Source organism: Anarhichas minor, unplaced genomic scaffold (assembly GCF_050575085.1).
Source record: "Anarhichas minor isolate MPS153535 unplaced genomic scaffold, ASM5057508v1 ptg000058l, whole genome shotgun sequence".
NCBI classification, from domain to species: domain Eukaryota; kingdom Metazoa; phylum Chordata; class Actinopteri; order Perciformes; family Anarhichadidae; genus Anarhichas; species Anarhichas minor.
Window position 1 is genome coordinate 3,015,678 of NW_027466504.1, and position 17,481 is coordinate 3,033,158.

The following is a 17,481-nucleotide window of genomic DNA, read 5'->3' on the forward strand; positions in this document are numbered from 1 at the left end:
TGTGAGCACTAGAGCATAGTTTTTGCTTTGCGACATCAATGTATTGTATGTAGCGGAATATCATTCATTGTATGTCAATCCACATGTTGGGAACAACAGTCCGTGATGCAAACAGGGACTCTCTGACTCCACAAACGGAGCCCCAGTGGCCTAATGGATAAGGCACTGGCCTCCTAATTGTGGGTTCAAGTCCCATCTGGGGTGATTTAAATCAGAGTGGCGCAGCAGAAGTGTGCTGAGCCCGTAACCCAGAGGTCGATGGATGGAAACCATCCTCTGCTAACTGTGTTTTAACATCTCTTACACTGCATTCAAACTGACAAAAGGAGATTGGCACAGCTGAAGAGGGCAAATATAACATTGTTGCTACCATATCTTCAATGCTTTGCTTTGACGTGTTTGCTCAATGCTGTTTATTGCCCTCTGTGGATTGTCTTTGTTGTCTTGCCTTGAAAACCAGGCATCGTGGGTTCGAGTCCCACATTGGCCGACGGACAGCAGAGTGGCGCAGCGGAAGCGTGCTGGGCCCATAACCCAGAGGTCGATGGATGGAAACCATCCTCTGCCAACTGTGTTTTAACATCTCTTACACTGCATTCAAACTGACAAAGTCTTCGATTAAAGCAACAACTCTTGTCACTCTGAAGAGATTAAAGAAGTGATCAACCTAAAGGTAATGCTGTGAAATCAACGATAGGTTCAAGACCCATCTTGTTTGATAAAAGGAGATTGGCACAGCTGAAGAGGGCAAATATAACATTGTTGCTACCATATCTTCAATGCTTTACTTTGACGTGTTTGCTCAATGCTGTTTATTGCCCTCTGTGGATTGTCTTTGTTGTCTTGCCTTGAAAACCAGGCATCGTGGGTTCGAGTCCCACATTGGCCGACGGACAGCAGAGTGGCGCAGCGGAAGCGTGCTGGGCCCATAACCCAGAGGTCGATGGATGGAAACCATCCTCTGCTAACTGTGTTTTAACATCTCTTCCACTGCATTCAAACTGACAAAGTCTTCGATTAAAGCAACAACTCTTGTCACTCTGAAGAGATTAAAGAAGTGATCAACCTAAAGGTAATGCTGTGAAATCAACGATAGGTTCAAGACCCATCTTGTTTGACAAAAAGAGATTGGCACAGCTGAAGCGTGATGGGCAAATATAACATTGTTGCTACCATATCTTCAATGCTTTGCTTTGACGTGTTTGCTCAATGCTGTTTATTGCCCTCTGTGGATTGTCTTTGTTGTCTTGCCTTGAAAGCCAGGCATCGTGGGTTCGAGTCCCACATTGGCTGACGGACAGCTGAGTGGCGCAGTGGAAGCGTGCTGGGCCCATAACCCAGAGGTCGATGGATCGAAACCATCCTCTGCTAACTGTGTTTTAACGTCTCTTCCACTGCATTCAAACTGACAAAGCCTTCGAATAAAGCAACAACTCTTGTCACTCTGAAGAGATTAAAGAAGTGATCAACCTAAAGGTAATGCTGTGAAATCAACGATAGGTTCAAGACCCATCTTGTTTGATAAAATGAGATTGGCACAGCTGAAGAGGGCAAATATAACATTGTTGCTACCATATCTTCAATGCTTTGCTTTGACGTGTTTGCTCAATGCTGTTTATTGCCCTCTGTGGATTGTCTTTGTTGTCTTGCCTTGAAAGCCAGGCATCGTGGGTTCGAGTCCCACATTGGCCGACGGACAGCAGAGTGGCGCAGCGGAAGCGTGCTGGGCCCATAACCCAGAGGTCGATGGATGGAAACCATCCTCTGCTAACTGTGTTTTAACATCTCTTACACTGCATTCAAACTGACAAAGTCTTGTATTAAACCAACAACTGCTCGCTTGACAATAGTTTCAACAAATCATTCATTTTATGTCAGCCTACACTGCAGATGTCGGGAACAACAGTCAGTGCTGCATACAAATACTTCTGAGCTCCATAACATTGTTTTTGCTTTGCTTCGCGACGACAACTTCTGAGCACTTTAGCATTGTGCGATACATCAATGCATTTGCTTGTGAGCACTAGAGCATAGTTTTTGCTTTGCGACATCAATGTATTGTTTTCATGTTACCCATACTCTCAGTGCATACAAAGACTTCTGAGTCCGTTATGTGGTGATGAAAAGCAGAGTAGCAGAGCGGAATATCATTCATTGTATGTCAATCCACATGTTGGGAACAACAGTCCGTGATGCAAACAGGGACTCTCTGACTCCACAAATGGAGCACCAGTGGCCTAATGGATAAGACACTGGCCTTCTAAGCCAGGGATTGTGGGTTCAAGTCCCATCTGGGGTGATTTAAAGCAGAGTGGCGCAGCAGAAGTGTGCTGGGCCCGTAACCCAGAGGTCGATGGATAGAAACCATCCTCTGCTAACTGTGTTTTAACATCTCTTCCACTGCATTCAAACTGACAAAGTCTTCGATTAAAGCAACAACTCTGAAGAGATTAAAGAAGTGATCAACCTAAAGGTAATGCTGTGAAATCAACGATAGGTTCAAGGCCCATCTTGTTTGATAAAAGGAGATTGGCACAGCTGAAGAGGGCAAATATAACATTGTTGCTACCATATCTTCAATGCTTTGCTTTGACGTGTTTGCTCAATGCTGTTTATTGCCCTCTGTGGATTGTGTTTGTTGTCTTGCCTTGAAAGCCAGGCATCGTGGGTTCGAGTCCCACATTGGCTGAAGGACAGCAGAGTGGCGCAGCGGAAGCGTGCTGGGCCCATAACCCAGAGGTCGATGGATGGAAACCATCCTCTGCTAACTGTGTTTTAACATCTCTTCCACTGCATTCAAACTGACAAAATCTTCGATTAAAGCAACAACTCTTGTCACTCTGAAGACATTAAAGAAGTGATCAACCTAAAGGTAATGCTGTGAAATCAACGATAGGTTCAAGACCCATCTTGTTTGACAAAAAGAGATTGGCACAGCTGAAGAGGGCAAATATAACATTGTTGCTACCATATCTTCAATGCTTTGCTTTGACGTGTTTGCTCAATGCTGTTTATTGCCCTCTGTGGATTGTCTTTGTTGTCTTGCCTTGAAAGCCAGGCATCGTGGGTTCGAGTCCCACATTGGCCGACGGACAGCAGAGTGGCGCAGCGGAAGCGTGCTGGGCCCATAACCCAGAGGTCGATGGATGGAAACCATCCTCTGCTAACTGTGTTTTAACATCTCTTACACTGCATTCAAACTGACAAAGTCTTCGATTAAAGCAACAACTCTCGTCACTCTGAAGAGATTAAAGAAGTGATCAACCTAAAGGTAATGCTGTGAAATCAACGATAGGTTCAAGACCCATCTTGTTTGATAAAATGAGATTGGCACAGCTGAAGAGGGCAAATATAACATTGTTGCTACCATATATTCAATGCTTTGCTTTGACGTGTTTGCTCAATGCTGTTTAATGCCCTCTGTGGATTGTCTTTGTTGTCTTGCCTTGAAAGCCAGGCATCGTGGGTTCGAGTCCCACATTGGCCGACGGACAGCAGAAGCGTGCTGGGCCCATAACCCAGAGGTCGATGGATGGAAACCATCCTCTGCTAACTGTGTTTTAACATCTCTTACACTGCATTCAAACTGACAAAGTCTTCGATTAAAGCAACAACTCTGAAGAGATTAAAGAAGTGATCAACCTAAAGGTAATGCTGTGAAATCAACGATAGGTTCAAGACCCATCTTGTTTGACAAAAAGAGATTGGCACAGCTGAAGCGTGATGGGCAAATATAACATTGTTGCTACCATATCTTCAATGCTTTGCTTTGACGTGTTTGCTCAATGCTGTTTATTGCCCTCTGTGGATTGTCTTTGTTGTCTTGCCTTGAAAGCCAGGCATCGTGGGTTCGAGTCCCACATTGGCTGAAGGACAGCAGAGTGGCGCAGCGGAAGCGTGCTGGGCACATAACCCAGAGGTCGATGGATGGAAACCATCCTCTGCTAACTGTGTTTTAACATCTCTTCCACTGCATTCAAACTGACAAAATCTTCGATTAAAGCAACAACTCTTGTCACTCTGAAGAGATTAAAGAAGTGATCAACCTAAAGGTAATGCTGTGAAATCAACGATAGGTTCAAGACCCATCTTGTTTGACAAAAAGAGATTGGCACAGCTGAAGCGTGATGGGCAAATATAACATTGTTGCTACCATATCTTCAATGCTTTGCTTTGACGTGTTTGCTCAATGCTGTTTATTGCCCTCTGTGGATTGTCTTTGTTGTCTTGCCTTGAAAGCCAGGCATCGTGGGTTCGAGTCCCACATTGGCTGACGGACAGCTGAGTGGCGCAGTGGAAGCGTGCTGGGCCCATAACCCAGAGGTCGATGGATGGAAACCATCCTCTGCTAACTGTGTTTTAACATCTCTTACACTGCATTCAAACTGACAAAGTCTTGTATTAAACCAACAACTGCTCGCTTGACAAAAGTTTCAACAAATCATTCATTTTATGTCAGCCTACACTGCAGATGTCGGGAACAACAGTCAGTGCTGCATACAAATACTTCTGAGCTCCATAACATTGTTTTTGCTTTGCTTCGCGACGACAACTTCTGAGCACTTTAGCATTGTGCGATACATCAATGCATTTGCTTGTGAGCACAAGAGCATAGTTTTTGCTTTGCGACATCAATATATTGTTTTCATGTTACCCATACTCTCAGTGCATACAAAGACTTCTGAGTCCGTTATGTGGTGATGAAAAGCAGAGTAGCAGAGCGGAATATCATTCATTGTATGTCAATCCACATGTTGGGAACAACAGTCCGTGATGCAAACAGGGACTCTCTGACTCCACAAACGGAGCACCAGTGGCCTAATGGATAAGACACTGGCCTTCTAAGCCAGGGATTGTGGGTTCAAGTCCCATCTGGGGTGATTTAAAGCAGAGTGGCGCAGCAGAAGTGTGCTGGGCCCGTAACCCAGAGGTCGATGGATAGAAACCATCCTCTGCTAACTGTGTTTTAACGTCTCTTCCACTGCATTCAAACTGACAAAGTCTTCGATTAAAGCAACAACTCTTGTCACTCTGAAGACATTAAAGAAGTGATCAACCTAAAGGTAATGCTGTGAAATCAACGATAGGTTCAAGACCCATCTTGTTTGACAAAAAGAGATTGGCACAGCTGAAGAGGGCAAATATAACATTGTTGCTACCATATCTTCAATGCTTTGCTTTGACGTGTTTGCTCAATGCTGTTTATTGCCCTCTGTGGATTGTCTTTGTTGTCTTGCCTTGAAAGCCTGGCATCGTGGGTTCGAGTCCCACATAGGCTGAAGGACAGCAGAGTGGCGCAGCGGAAGCGTGCTGGGCCCATAACCCAGAGGTCGATGGATGGAAACCATCCTCTGCTACCTGTGTTTTAACATCTCTTCCACTGCATTCAAACTGACAAAGTCTTCGATTAAAGCAACAACTCTTGTCACTCTGAAGAGATTAAAGAAGTGATCAACCTAAAGGTAATGCTGTGAAATCAACGATAGGTTCAAGACCCATCTTGTTTGATAAAAGGAGATTGGCACAGCTGAAGAGGGCAAATATAACATTGTTGCTACCATATCTTCAATGCTTTGCTTTGACGTGTTTGCTCAATGCTGTTTATTGCCCTCTGTGGATTGTCTTTGTTGTCTTGCCTTGAAAGCCAGGCATCGTGGGTTCGAGTCCCACATTGGCCAACGGACAGCAGAGTGGCGCAGCGGAAGCGTGCTGGGCCCATAACCCAGAGGTCGATGGATGGAAACCATCCTCTGCTAACTGTGTTTTAACATCTCTTACACTGCATTCAAACTGACAAAGTCTTGTATTAAACCAACAACTGCTCGCTTGACAATAGTTTCAACAAATCATTCATTTTATGTCAGCCTACACTGCAGATGTCGGGAACAACAGTCAGTGCTGCATACAAATACTTCTGAGCTCCATAACATTGTTTTTGCTTTGCTTTGCGACGACAACTTCTGAGCACTTTAGCATTGTGCGATACATCAATGCATTTGCTTGTGAGCACTAGAGCATAGTTTTTGCTTTGCGACATCAATGTATTGTTTTCATGTTACCCATACTCTCAGTGCATACAAAGACTTCTGAGTCCGTTATGTGTTGATGAAAAGCAGAGTAGCAGAGCGGAATATCATTCATTGTATGTCAATCCACATGTTGGGAACAACAGTCCGTGATGCAAACAGGGACTCTCTGACTCCACAAACGGAGCCCCAGTGGCCTAATGGATAAGGCACTGGCCTCCTAAGCCAGGGATTGTGGGTTCAAGTCCCATCTGGGGTGATTTAAAGCAGAGTGGCGCAGCAGAAGTGTGCTAGGCCCATAACCCAGAGGTCGATGGATGGAAACCATCCTCTGCTAACTGTGTTTTAACATCTCTTACACTGCATTCAAACTGACAAAGTCTTCGATTAAAGCAACAACTCTGAAGAGATTAAAGAAGTGATCAACCTAAAGGTAATGCTGTGAAATCAACGATAGGTTCAAGGCCCATCTTGTTTGATAAAAGGAGATTGGCACAGCTGAAGAGGGCAAATATAACATTGTTGCTACCATATCTTCAATGCTTTGCTTTGACGTGTTTGCTCAATGCTGTTTATTGCCCTCTGTGGATTGTGTTTGTTGTCTTGCCTTGAAAGCCAGGCATCGTGGGTTCGAGTCCCACATTGGCTGAAGGACAGCAGAGTGGCGCAGCGGAAGCGTGCTGGGCCCATAACCCAGAGGTCGATGGATGGAAACCATCCTCTGCTAACTGTGTTTTAACATCTCTTACACTGCATTCAAACTGACAAAAGGAGATTGGCACAGCTGAAGAGGGCAAATATAACATTGTTGCTACCATATCTTCAATGCTTTGCTTTGACGTGTTTGCTCAATGCTGTTTATTGCCCTCTGTGGATTGTCTTTGTTGTCTTGCCTTGAAAACCAGGCATCGTGGGTTCGAGTCCCACATTGGCCGACGGACAGCAGAGTGGCGCAGCGGAAGCGTGCTGGGCCCATAACCCAGAGGTCGATGGATGGAAACCATCCTCTGCTAACTGTGTTTTAACATCTCTTACACTGCATTCAAACTGACAAAGTCTTCGATTAAAGCAACAACTCTCGTCACTCTGAAGAGATTAAAGAAGTGATCAACCTAAAGGTAATGCTGTGAAATCAACGATAGGTTCAAGATCCATCTTGTTTGATAAAATGAGATTGGCACAGCTGAAGAGGGCAAATATAACATTGTTGCTCCCATATATTCAATGCTTTGCTTTGACGTGTTTGCTCAATGCTGTTTAATGCCCTCTGTGGATTGTCTTTGTTGTCTTGCCTTGAAAGCCAGGCATCGTGGGTTCGAGTCCCACATTGGCCGACGGACAGCAGAGTGGCGCAGCGGAAGCGTGCTGGGCCCATAACCCAGAGGTCGATGGATGGAAACCATCCTCTGCTAACTGTGTTTTAACATCTCTTACACTGCATTCAAACTGACAAAGTCTTCGATTAAAGCAACAACTCTGAAGCGATTAAAGAAGTGATCAACCTAAAGGTAATGCTGTGAAATCAACGATAGGTTCAAGACCCATCTTGTTTGACAAAAAGAGATTGGCACAGCTGAAGCGTGATGGGCAAATATAACATTGTTGCTACCATATCTTCAATGCTTTGCTTTGACGTGTTTGCTCAATGCTGTTTATTGCCCTCTGTGGATTGTCTTTGTTGTCTTGCCTTGAAAGCCAGGCATCGTGGGTTCGAGTCCCACATTGGCTGAAGGACAGCAGAGTGGCGCAGCGGAAGCGTGCTGGGCACATAACCCAGAGGTCGATGGATGGAAACCATCCTCTGCTAACTGTGTTTTAACATCTCTTACACTGCATTCAAACTGACAAAGTCTTGTATTAAACCAACAACTGCTCGCTTGACAAAAGTTTCAACAAATCATTCATTTTATGTCAGCCTACACTGCAGATGTCGGGAACAACAGTCAGTGCTGCATACAAATACTTCTGAGCTCCATAACATTGTTTTTGCTTTGCTTCGCGACGACAACTTCTGAGCACTTTAGCATTGTGCGATACATCAATGCATTTGCTTGTGAGCACAAGAGCATAGTTTTTGCTTTGCGACATCAATGTATTGTTTTCATGTTACCCATACTCTCAGTGCATACAAAGACTTCTGAGTCCGTTATGTGGTGATGAAAAGCAGAGTAGCAGAGCGGAATATCATTCATTGTATGTCAATCCACATGTTGGGAACAACAGTCCGTGATGCAAACAGGGACTCTCTGACTCCACAAACGGAGCACCAGTGGCCTAATGGATAAGACACTGGCCTTCTAAGCCAGGGATTGTGGGTTCAAGTCCCATCTGGGGTGATTTAAAGCAGAGTGGCGCAGCAGAAGTGTGCTGGGCCCGTAACCCAGAGGTCGATGGATAGAAACCATCCTCTGCTAACTGTGTTTTAACGTCTCTTCCACTGCATTCAAACTGACAAAGTCTTCGATTAAAGCAACAACTCTTGTCACTCTGAAGACATTAAAGAAGTGATCAACCTAAAGGTAATGCTGTGAAATCAACGATAGGTTCAAGACCCATCTTGTTTGACAAAAAGAGATTGGCACAGCTGAAGAGGGCAAATATAACATTGTTGCTACCATATCTTCAATGCTTTGCTTTGACGTGTTTGCTCAATGCTGTTTATTGCCCTCTGTGGATTGTCTTTGTTGTCTTGCCTTGAAAGCCTGGCATCGTGGGTTCGAGTCCCACATTGGCTGAAGGACAGCAGAGTTGAGCAGCGGAAGCGTGCTGGGCCCATAACCCAGAGGTCGATGGATGGAAACCATCCTCTGCTACCTGTGTTTTAACATCTCTTCCACTGCATTCAAACTGACAAAGTCTTCGATTAAAGCAACAACTCTTGTCACTCTGAAGAGATTAAAGAAGTGATCAACCTAAAGGTAATGCTGTGAAATCAACGATAGGTTCAAGACCCATCTTGTTTGATAAAAGGAGATTGGCACAGCTGAAGAGGGCAAATATAACATTGTTGCTACCATATCTTCAATGCTTTGCTTTGACGTGTTTGCTCAATGCTGTTTATTGCCCTCTGTGGATTGTCTTTGTTGTCTTGCCTTGAAAGCCAGGCATCGTGGGTTCGAGTCCCACATTGGGTGACGGACAGCTGAGTGGCGCAGCGGAAGCGTGCTGGGCCCATAACCCAGAGGTCGATGGATGGAAACCATCCTCTGCTAACTGTGTTTTAACATCTCTTACACTGCATTCAAACTGACAAAGTCTTGTATTAAACCAACAACTGCTCGCTTGACAAAAGTTTCAACAAATCATTCATTTTATGTCAGCCTACACTGCAGATGTCGGGAACAACAGTCAGTGCTGCATACAAATACTTCTGAGCTCCATAACATTGTTTTTGCTTTGCTTCGCGACGACAACTTCTGAGCACTTTAGCATTGTGCGATACATCAATGCATTTGCTTGTGAGCACAAGAGCATAGTTTTTGCTTTGCGACATCAATGTATTGTTTTCATGTTACCCATACTCTCAGTGCATACAAAGACTTCTGAGTCCGTTATGTGGTGATGAAAAGCAGAGTAGCAGAGCGGAATATCATTCATTGTATGTCAATCCACATGTTGGGAACAACAGTCCGTGATGCAAACAGGGACTCTCTGACTCCACAAACGGAGCACCAGTGGCCTAATGGATAAGACACTGGCCTTCTAAGCCAGGGATTGTGGGTTCAAGTCCCATCTGGGGTGATTTAAAGCAGAGTGGCGCAGCAGAAGTGTGCTGGGCCCGTAACCCAGAGGTCGATGGATAGAAACCATCCTCTGCTAACTGTGTTTTAACGTCTCTTCCACTGCATTCAAACTGACAAAGTCTTCGATTAAAGCAACAACTCTTGTCACTCTGAAGACATTAAAGAAGTGATCAACCTAAAGGTAATGCTGTGAAATCAACGATAGGTTCAAGACCCATCTTGTTTGACAAAAAGAGATTGGCACAGCTGAAGAGGGCAAATATAACATTGTTGCTACCATATCTTCAATGCTTTGCTTTGACGTGTTTGCTCAATGCTGTTTATTGCCCTCTGTGGATTGTCTTTGTTGTCTTGCCTTGAAAGCCTGGCATCGTGGGTTCGAGTCCCACATTGGCTGAAGGACAGCAGAGTGGCGCAGCGGAAGCGTGCTGGGCCCATAACCCAGAGGTCGATGGATGGAAACCATCCTCTGCTACCTGTGTTTTAACATCTCTTCCACTGCATTCAAACTGACAAAGTCTTCGATTAAAGCAACAACTCTTGTCACTCTGAAGAGATTAAAGAAGTGATCAACCTAAAGGTAATGCTGTGAAATCAACGATAGGTTCAAGACCCATCTTGTTTGATAAAAGGAGATTGGCACAGCTGAAGAGGGCAAATATAACATTGTTGCTACCATATCTTCAATGCTTTGCTTTGACGTGTTTGCTCAATGCTGTTTATTGCCCTCTGTGGATTGTCTTTGTTGTCTTGCCTTGAAAGCCAGGCATCGTGGGTTCGAGTCCCACATTGGCCAACGGACAGCAGAGTGGCGCAGCGGAAGCGTGCTGGGCCCATAACCCAGAGGTCGATGGATGGAAACCATCCTCTGCTAACTGTGTTTTAACATCTCTTACACTGCATTCAAACTGACAAAGTCTTGTATTAAACCAACAACTGCTCGCTTGACAATAGTTTCAACAAATCATTCATTTTATGTCAGCCTACACTGCAGATGTCGGGAACAACAGTCAGTGCTGCATACAAATACTTCTGAGCTCCATAACATTGTTTTTGCTTTGCTTTGCGACGACAACTTCTGAGCACTTTAGCATTGTGCGATACATCAATGCATTTGCTTGTGAGCACTAGAGCATAGTTTTTGCTTTGCGACATCAATGTATTGTTTTCATGTTACCCATACTCTCAGTGCATACAAAGACTTCTGAGTCCGTTATGTGTTGATGAAAAGCAGAGTAGCAGAGCGGAATATCATTCATTGTATGTCAATCCACATGTTGGGAACAACAGTCCGTGATGCAAACAGGGACTCTCTGACTCCACAAACGGAGCCCCAGTGGCCTAATGGATAAGGCACTGGCCTCCTAAGCCAGGGATTGTGGGTTCAAGTCCCATCTGGGGTGATTTAAAGCAGAGTGGCGCAGCAGAAGTGTGCTAGGCCCATAACCCAGAGGTCGATGGATGGAAACCATCCTCTGCTAACTGTGTTTTAACATCTCTTACACTGCATTCAAACTGACAAAGTCTTCGATTAAAGCAACAACTCTTGTCACTCTGAAGAGATTAAAGAAGTGATCAACCTAAAGGTAATGCTGTGAAATCAACGATAGGTTCAAGACCCATCTTGTTTGACAAAAAGAGATTGGCACAGCTGAAGCGTGATGGGCAAATATAACATTGTTGCTACCATATCTTCAATGCTTTGCTTTGACGTGTTTGCTCAATGCTGTTTATTGCCCTCTGTGGATTGTCTTTGTTGTCTTGCCTTGAAAGCCAGGCATCGTGGGTTCGAGTCCCACATTGGCTGACGGACAGCTGAGTGGCGCAGTGGAAGCGTGATGGGCCCATAACCCAGAGGTCGATGGATCGAAACCATCCTCTGCTAACTGTGTTTTAACATCTCTTACACTGCATTCAAACTGACAAAGTCTTGTATTAAACCAACAACTGCTCGCTTGACAATAGTTTCAACAAATCATTCATTTTATGTCAGCCTACACTGCAGATGTCGGGAACAACAGTCAGTGCTGCATACAAATACTTCTGAGCTCCATAACATTGTTTTTGCTTTGCTTTGCGACGACAACTTCTGAGCACTTTAGCATTGTGCGATACATCAATGCATTTGCTTGTGAGCACTAGAGCATAGTTTTTGCTTTGCGACATCAATGTATTGTTTTCATGTTACCCATACTCTCAGTGCATACAAAGACTTCTGAGTCCGTTATGTGTTGATGAAAAGCAGAGTAGCAGAGCGGAATATCATTCATTGTATGTCAATCCACATGTTGGGAACAACAGTCCGTGATGCAAACAGGGACTCTCTGACTCCACAAACGGAGCCCCAGTGGCCTAATGGATAAGGCACTGGCCTCCTAAGCCAGGGATTGTGGGTTCAAGTCCCATCTGGGGTGATTTAAAGCAGAGTGGCGCAGCAGAAGTGTGCTAGGCCCATAACCCAGAGGTCGATGGATGGAAACCATCCTCTGCTAACTGTGTTTTAACATCTCTTACACTGCATTCAAACTGACAAAGTCTTCGATTAAAGCAACAACTCTTGTCACTCTGAAGAGATTAAAGAAGTGATCAACCTAAAGGTAATGCTGTGAAATCAACGATAGGTTCAAGACCCATCTTGTTTGACAAAAAGAGATTGGCACAGCTGAAGCGTGATGGGCAAATATAACATTGTTGCTACCATATCTTCAATGCTTTGCTTTGACGTGTTTGCTCAATGCTGTTTATTGCCCTCTGTGGATTGTCTTTGTTGTCTTGCCTTGAAAGCCAGGCATCGTGGGTTCGAGTCCCACATTGGCTGACGGACAGCTGAATGGCGCAGTGGAAGCGTGATGGGCCCATAACCCAGAGGTCGATGGATCGAAACCATCCTCTGCTAACTGTGTTTTAACATCTCTTACACTGCATTCAAACTGACAAAGTCTTGTATTAAACCAACAACTGCTCGCTTGACAATAGTTTCAACAAATCATTCATTTTATGTCAGCCTACACTGCAGATGTCGGGAACAACAGTCAGTGCTGCATACAAATACTGCTGAGCTCCATAAAATTGTTTTTGCTTTGCGACGACAACTTCTGAGCACTTTAGCATTGTGCGATACATCAATGCATTTGCTTGTGAGCACTAGAGCATAGTTTTTGCTTTGCGACATCAATGTATTGTTTTCATGTTACCCATACTCTCAGTGCATACAAAGACTTCTGAGTCCGTTATGTGTTGATGAAAAGCAGAGTAGCAGAGCGGAATATCATTCATTGTATGTCAATCCACATGTTGGGAACAACAGTCCGTGATGGAAACAGGGACTCTCTGACTCCACAAACGGACCCCAGTGGCCTAATGGATAAGGCACTGGCCTCCTAATTGTGGGTTCAAGTCCCATCTGGGGTGATTTAAATCAGAGTGGCGCAGCAGAAGTGTGCTGAGCCCGTAACCCAGAGGTCGATGGATGGAAGCCATCCTCTGCTAACTGTGTTTTAACATCTCTTACACTGCATTCAAACTGACAAATGGAGATTGGCACAGCTGAAGAGGGCAAATATAACATTGTTGCTACCATATCTTCAATGCTTTGCTTTGACGTGTTTGCTCAATGCTGTTTATTGCCCTCTGTGGATTGTCTTTGTTGTCTTGCCTTGAAAACCAGGCATCGTGGGTTCGAGTCCCACATTGGCCGACGGACAGCAGAGTGGCGCAGCGGAAGCGTGCTGGGCCCATAACCCAGAGGTCGATGGATGGAAACCATCCTCTGCTAACTGTGTTTTAACATCTCTTACACTGCATTCAAACTGACAAAGTCTTCGATTAAAGCAACAACTCTCGTCACTCTGAAGAGATTAAAGAAGTGATCAACCTAAAGGTAATGCTGTGAAATCAACGATAGGTTCAAGACCCATCTTGTTTGATAAAATGAGATTGGCACAGCTGAAGAGGGCAAATATAACATTGTTGCTACCATATCTTCAATGCTTTGCTTTGACGTGTTTGCTCAATGCTGTTTAATGCCCTCTGTGGATTGTCTTTGTTGTCTTGCCTTGAAAGCCAGGCATCGTGGGTTCGAGTCCCACATTGGCCGACGGATAGCAGATTGGCGCAGCGGAAGCGTGTTGGGCCCATAACCCAGAGGTCGATGGATGGAAACCATCCTCTGCTAACTGTGTTTTAACATCTCTTACACTGCATTCAAACTGACAAAGTCTTCGATTAAAGCAACAACTCTGAAGAGATTAAAGAAGTGATCAACCTAAAGGTAATGCTGTGAAATCAACGATAGGTTCAAGACCCATCTTGTTTGACAAAAAGAGATTGGCACAGCTGAAGCGTGATGGGCAAATATAACATTGTTGCTACCATATCTTCAATGCTTTGCTTTGACGTGTTTGCTCAATGCTGTTTATTGCCCTCTGTGGATTGTCTTTGTTGTCTTGCCTTGAAAGCCAGGCATCGTGGGTTCGAGTCCCACATTGGCTGAAGGACAGCAGAGTGGCGCAGCGGAAGCGTGCTGGGCCCATAACCCAGAGGTCGATGGATGGAAACCATCCTCTGCTAACTGTGTTTTAACGTCTCTTCCACTGCATTCAAACTGACAAAGTCTTCGATTAAAGCAACAACTCTTGTCACTCTGAAGAGATTAAAGAAGTGATCAACCTAAAGGTAATGCTGTGAAATCAACGATAGGTTCAAGACCCATCTTGTTTGATAAAATGAGATTGGCACAGCTGAAGAGGGCAAATATAACATTGTTGCTACCATATCTTCAATGCTTTGCTTTGACGTGTTTGCTCAATGCTGTTTATTGCCCTCTGTGGATTGTCTTTGTTGTCTTGCCTTGAAAGCCAGGCATCGTGGGTTCGAGTCCCACATTGGCCGACGGACAGCAGAGTGGCGCAGCGGAAGCGTGCTGGGCCCATAACCCAGAGGTCGATGGATGGAAACCATCCTCTGCTAACTGTGTTTTAACATCTCTTACACTGCATTCAAACTGACAAAGTCTTGTATTAAACCAACAACTGCTCGCTTGACAATAGTTTCAACAAATCATTCATTTTATGTCAGCCTACACTGCAGATGTCGGGAACAACAGTCAGTGCTGCATACAAATACTTCTGAGCTCCATAACATTGTTTTTGCTTTGCTTCGCGACGACAACTTCTGAGCACTTTAGCATTGTGCGATACATCAATGCATTTGTTTGTGAGCACTAGAGCATAGTTTTTGCTTTGCGACATCAATGTATTGTTTTCATGTTACCCATACTCTCAGTGCATACAAAGACTTCTGAGTCCGTTATGTGTTGATGAAAAGCAGAGTAGCAGAGCGGAATATCATTCATTGTATGTCAATCCACATGTTGGGAACAACAGTCCGTGATGCAAACAGGGACTCTCTGACTCCACAAACGGAGCCCCAGTGGCCTAATGGATAAGGCACTGGCCTCCTAAGCCAGGGATTGTGGGTTGAAGTCCCATCTGGGGTGATTTAAAGCAGAGTGGGGCAGCAGAAGTGTGCTGAGCCCGTAACCCAGAAGTCAATGGATGAAACCATCCTCTGCTAGCTGTGTTTTAACGTCTCTTCCACTGCATTCAAACTGACAAAGTCTTCGATTAAAGCAACAACTCTGAAGAGATTAAAGAAGTGATCAACCTAAAGGTAATGCTGTGAAATCAACGATAGGTTCAAGACCCATCTTGTTTGATAAAAGGAGATTGGCACAGCTGAAGAGGGCAAATATAACATTGTTGCTACCATATCTTCAAGGCTTTGCTTTGACGTGTTTGCTCAATGCTGTTTATTGCCCTCTGTGGATTGTCTTTGTTGTCTTGCCTTGAAAGCCAGGCATCGTGGGTTCGAGTCCCACATTGGCTGACGGACAGCTGAGTGGCGCAGTGGAAGCGTGATGGGCCCATAACCCAGAGGTCGATGGATCGAAACCATCCTCTGCTAACTGTGTTTTAACGTCTCTTCCACTGCATTCAAACTGACAAAGTCTTGTATTAAACCAACAACTGCTCGCTTGACAATAGTTTCAACAAATCATTCATTTTATGTCAGCCTACACTGCAGATGTCGGGAACAACAGTCAGTGCTGCATACAAATACTTCTGAGCTCCATAACATTGTTTTTGCTTTGCTTCGCGACGACAACTTCTGAGCACTTTAGCATTGTGCGATACATCAATGCATTTGCTTGTGAGCACTAGAGCATAGTTTTTGCTTTGCGACATCAATGTATTGTTTTCATGTTACCCATACTCTCAGTGAATACAAAGACTTCTGAGTCCGTTATGTGTTGATGAAAAGCAGAGTAGCAGAGCGGAATATCATTCATTGTATGTCAATCCACATGTTGGGAACAACAGTCCGTGATGCAAACAGGGACTCTCTGACTCCACAAACGGAGCCCCAGTGGCCTAATGGATAAGGCACTGGCCTCCTAAGCCAGGGATCGTGGGTTCACGTCCCATCTGGGGTGATTTAAAGCAGAGTGGCGCAGCAGAAGTGTGCTGAGCCCATAACCCAGAGGTCGATGGATGGAAACCATCCTCTGCTAGCTGTGTTTTAACGTCTCTTCCACTGCATTCAAACTGACAAAGTCTTCGATTAAAGCAACAACTCTGAAGAGATTAAAGAAGTGATCAACCTAAAGTAATGCTGTGAAATCAACGATAGGTTCAAGACCCATCTTGTTTGATAAAAGGAGATTGGCACAGCTGAAGAGGGCAAATATAACATTGTTGCTACCATATCTTCAATGCTTTGCTTTGACGTGTTTGCTCAATGCTGTTTATTGCCCTCTGTGGATTGTCTTTGTTGTCTTGCCTTGAAAGCCAGGCATCGTGGGTTCGAGTCCCACATTGGCTGACGGACAGCTGAGTGGCGCAGTGGAAGCGTGATGGGCCCATAACCCAGAGGTCGATGGATCGAAACCATCCTCTGCTAACTGTGTTTTAACATCTCTTACACTGCATTCAAACTGACAAAGTCTTGTATTAAACCAACAACTGCTCGCTTGACAATAGTTTCAACAAATCATTCATTTTATGTCAGCCTACACTGCAGATGTCGGGAACAACAGTCAGTGCTGCATACAAATACTGCTGAGCTCCATAACATTGTTTTTGCTTTGCTTCTCGACGACAACTTCTGAGCACTTTAGCATTGTGCGATACATCAATGCATTTGCTTGTGAGCACTAGAGCATAGTTTTTGCTTTGCGACATCAATGTATTGTTTTCATGTTCCCCATACTCTCAGTGCATACAAAGACTTCTGAGTCCGTTATGTGTTGATGAAAAGCAGAGTAGCAGAGCGGAATATCATTCATTGTATGTCAATCCACATGTTGGGAACAACAGTCCGTGATGGAAACAGGGACTCTCTGACTCCACAAACGGAGCCCCAGTGGCCTAATGGATAAGGCACTGGCCTCCTAATTGTGGGTTCAAGTCCCATCTGGGGTGATTTAAATCAGAGTGGCGCAGCAGAAGTGTGCTGAGCCCGTAACCCAGAGGTCGATGGATGGAAACCATCCTCTGCTAACTGTGTTTTAACATCTCTTACACTGCATTCAAACTGACAAAAGGAGATTGGCACAGCTGAAGAGGGCAAATATAACATTGTTGCTACCATATCTTCAATGCTTTGCTTTGACGTGTTTGCTCAATGATTTTTATTGCCCTCTGTGGATTGTC

At 44.6% G+C, this 17,481-nt stretch overlaps 5 non-coding genes across 5 annotated transcripts; all 5 read left to right on the forward strand.

The window, feature by feature from the left end:
* Positions 1–6,212: 6,212 nt before the first annotated feature.
* Positions 6,213–6,285, forward strand: trnar-ccu (transfer RNA arginine (anticodon CCU)). Its single transcript has one exon. It is a non-coding gene; the product is annotated as a tRNA-Arg (tRNA).
* A 4,814-nt stretch (positions 6,286–11,099) lies between these two features.
* trnar-ccu (transfer RNA arginine (anticodon CCU)) lies at positions 11,100–11,172 on the forward strand. The gene has a single exon. It is a non-coding gene; the product is annotated as a tRNA-Arg (tRNA).
* Positions 11,173–12,110: 938 nt separating this feature from the next.
* trnar-ccu (transfer RNA arginine (anticodon CCU)) lies at positions 12,111–12,183 on the forward strand. Its single transcript has one exon. It is a non-coding gene; the product is annotated as a tRNA-Arg (tRNA).
* Positions 12,184–15,193: 3,010 nt separating this feature from the next.
* Positions 15,194–15,266, forward strand: trnar-ccu (transfer RNA arginine (anticodon CCU)). The gene has a single exon. It is a non-coding gene; the product is annotated as a tRNA-Arg (tRNA).
* Positions 15,267–16,189: 923 nt separating this feature from the next.
* Positions 16,190–16,262, forward strand: trnar-ccu (transfer RNA arginine (anticodon CCU)). Its single transcript has one exon. It is a non-coding gene; the product is annotated as a tRNA-Arg (tRNA).
* The last annotated feature ends 1,219 nt before the right edge of the window (positions 16,263–17,481 follow it).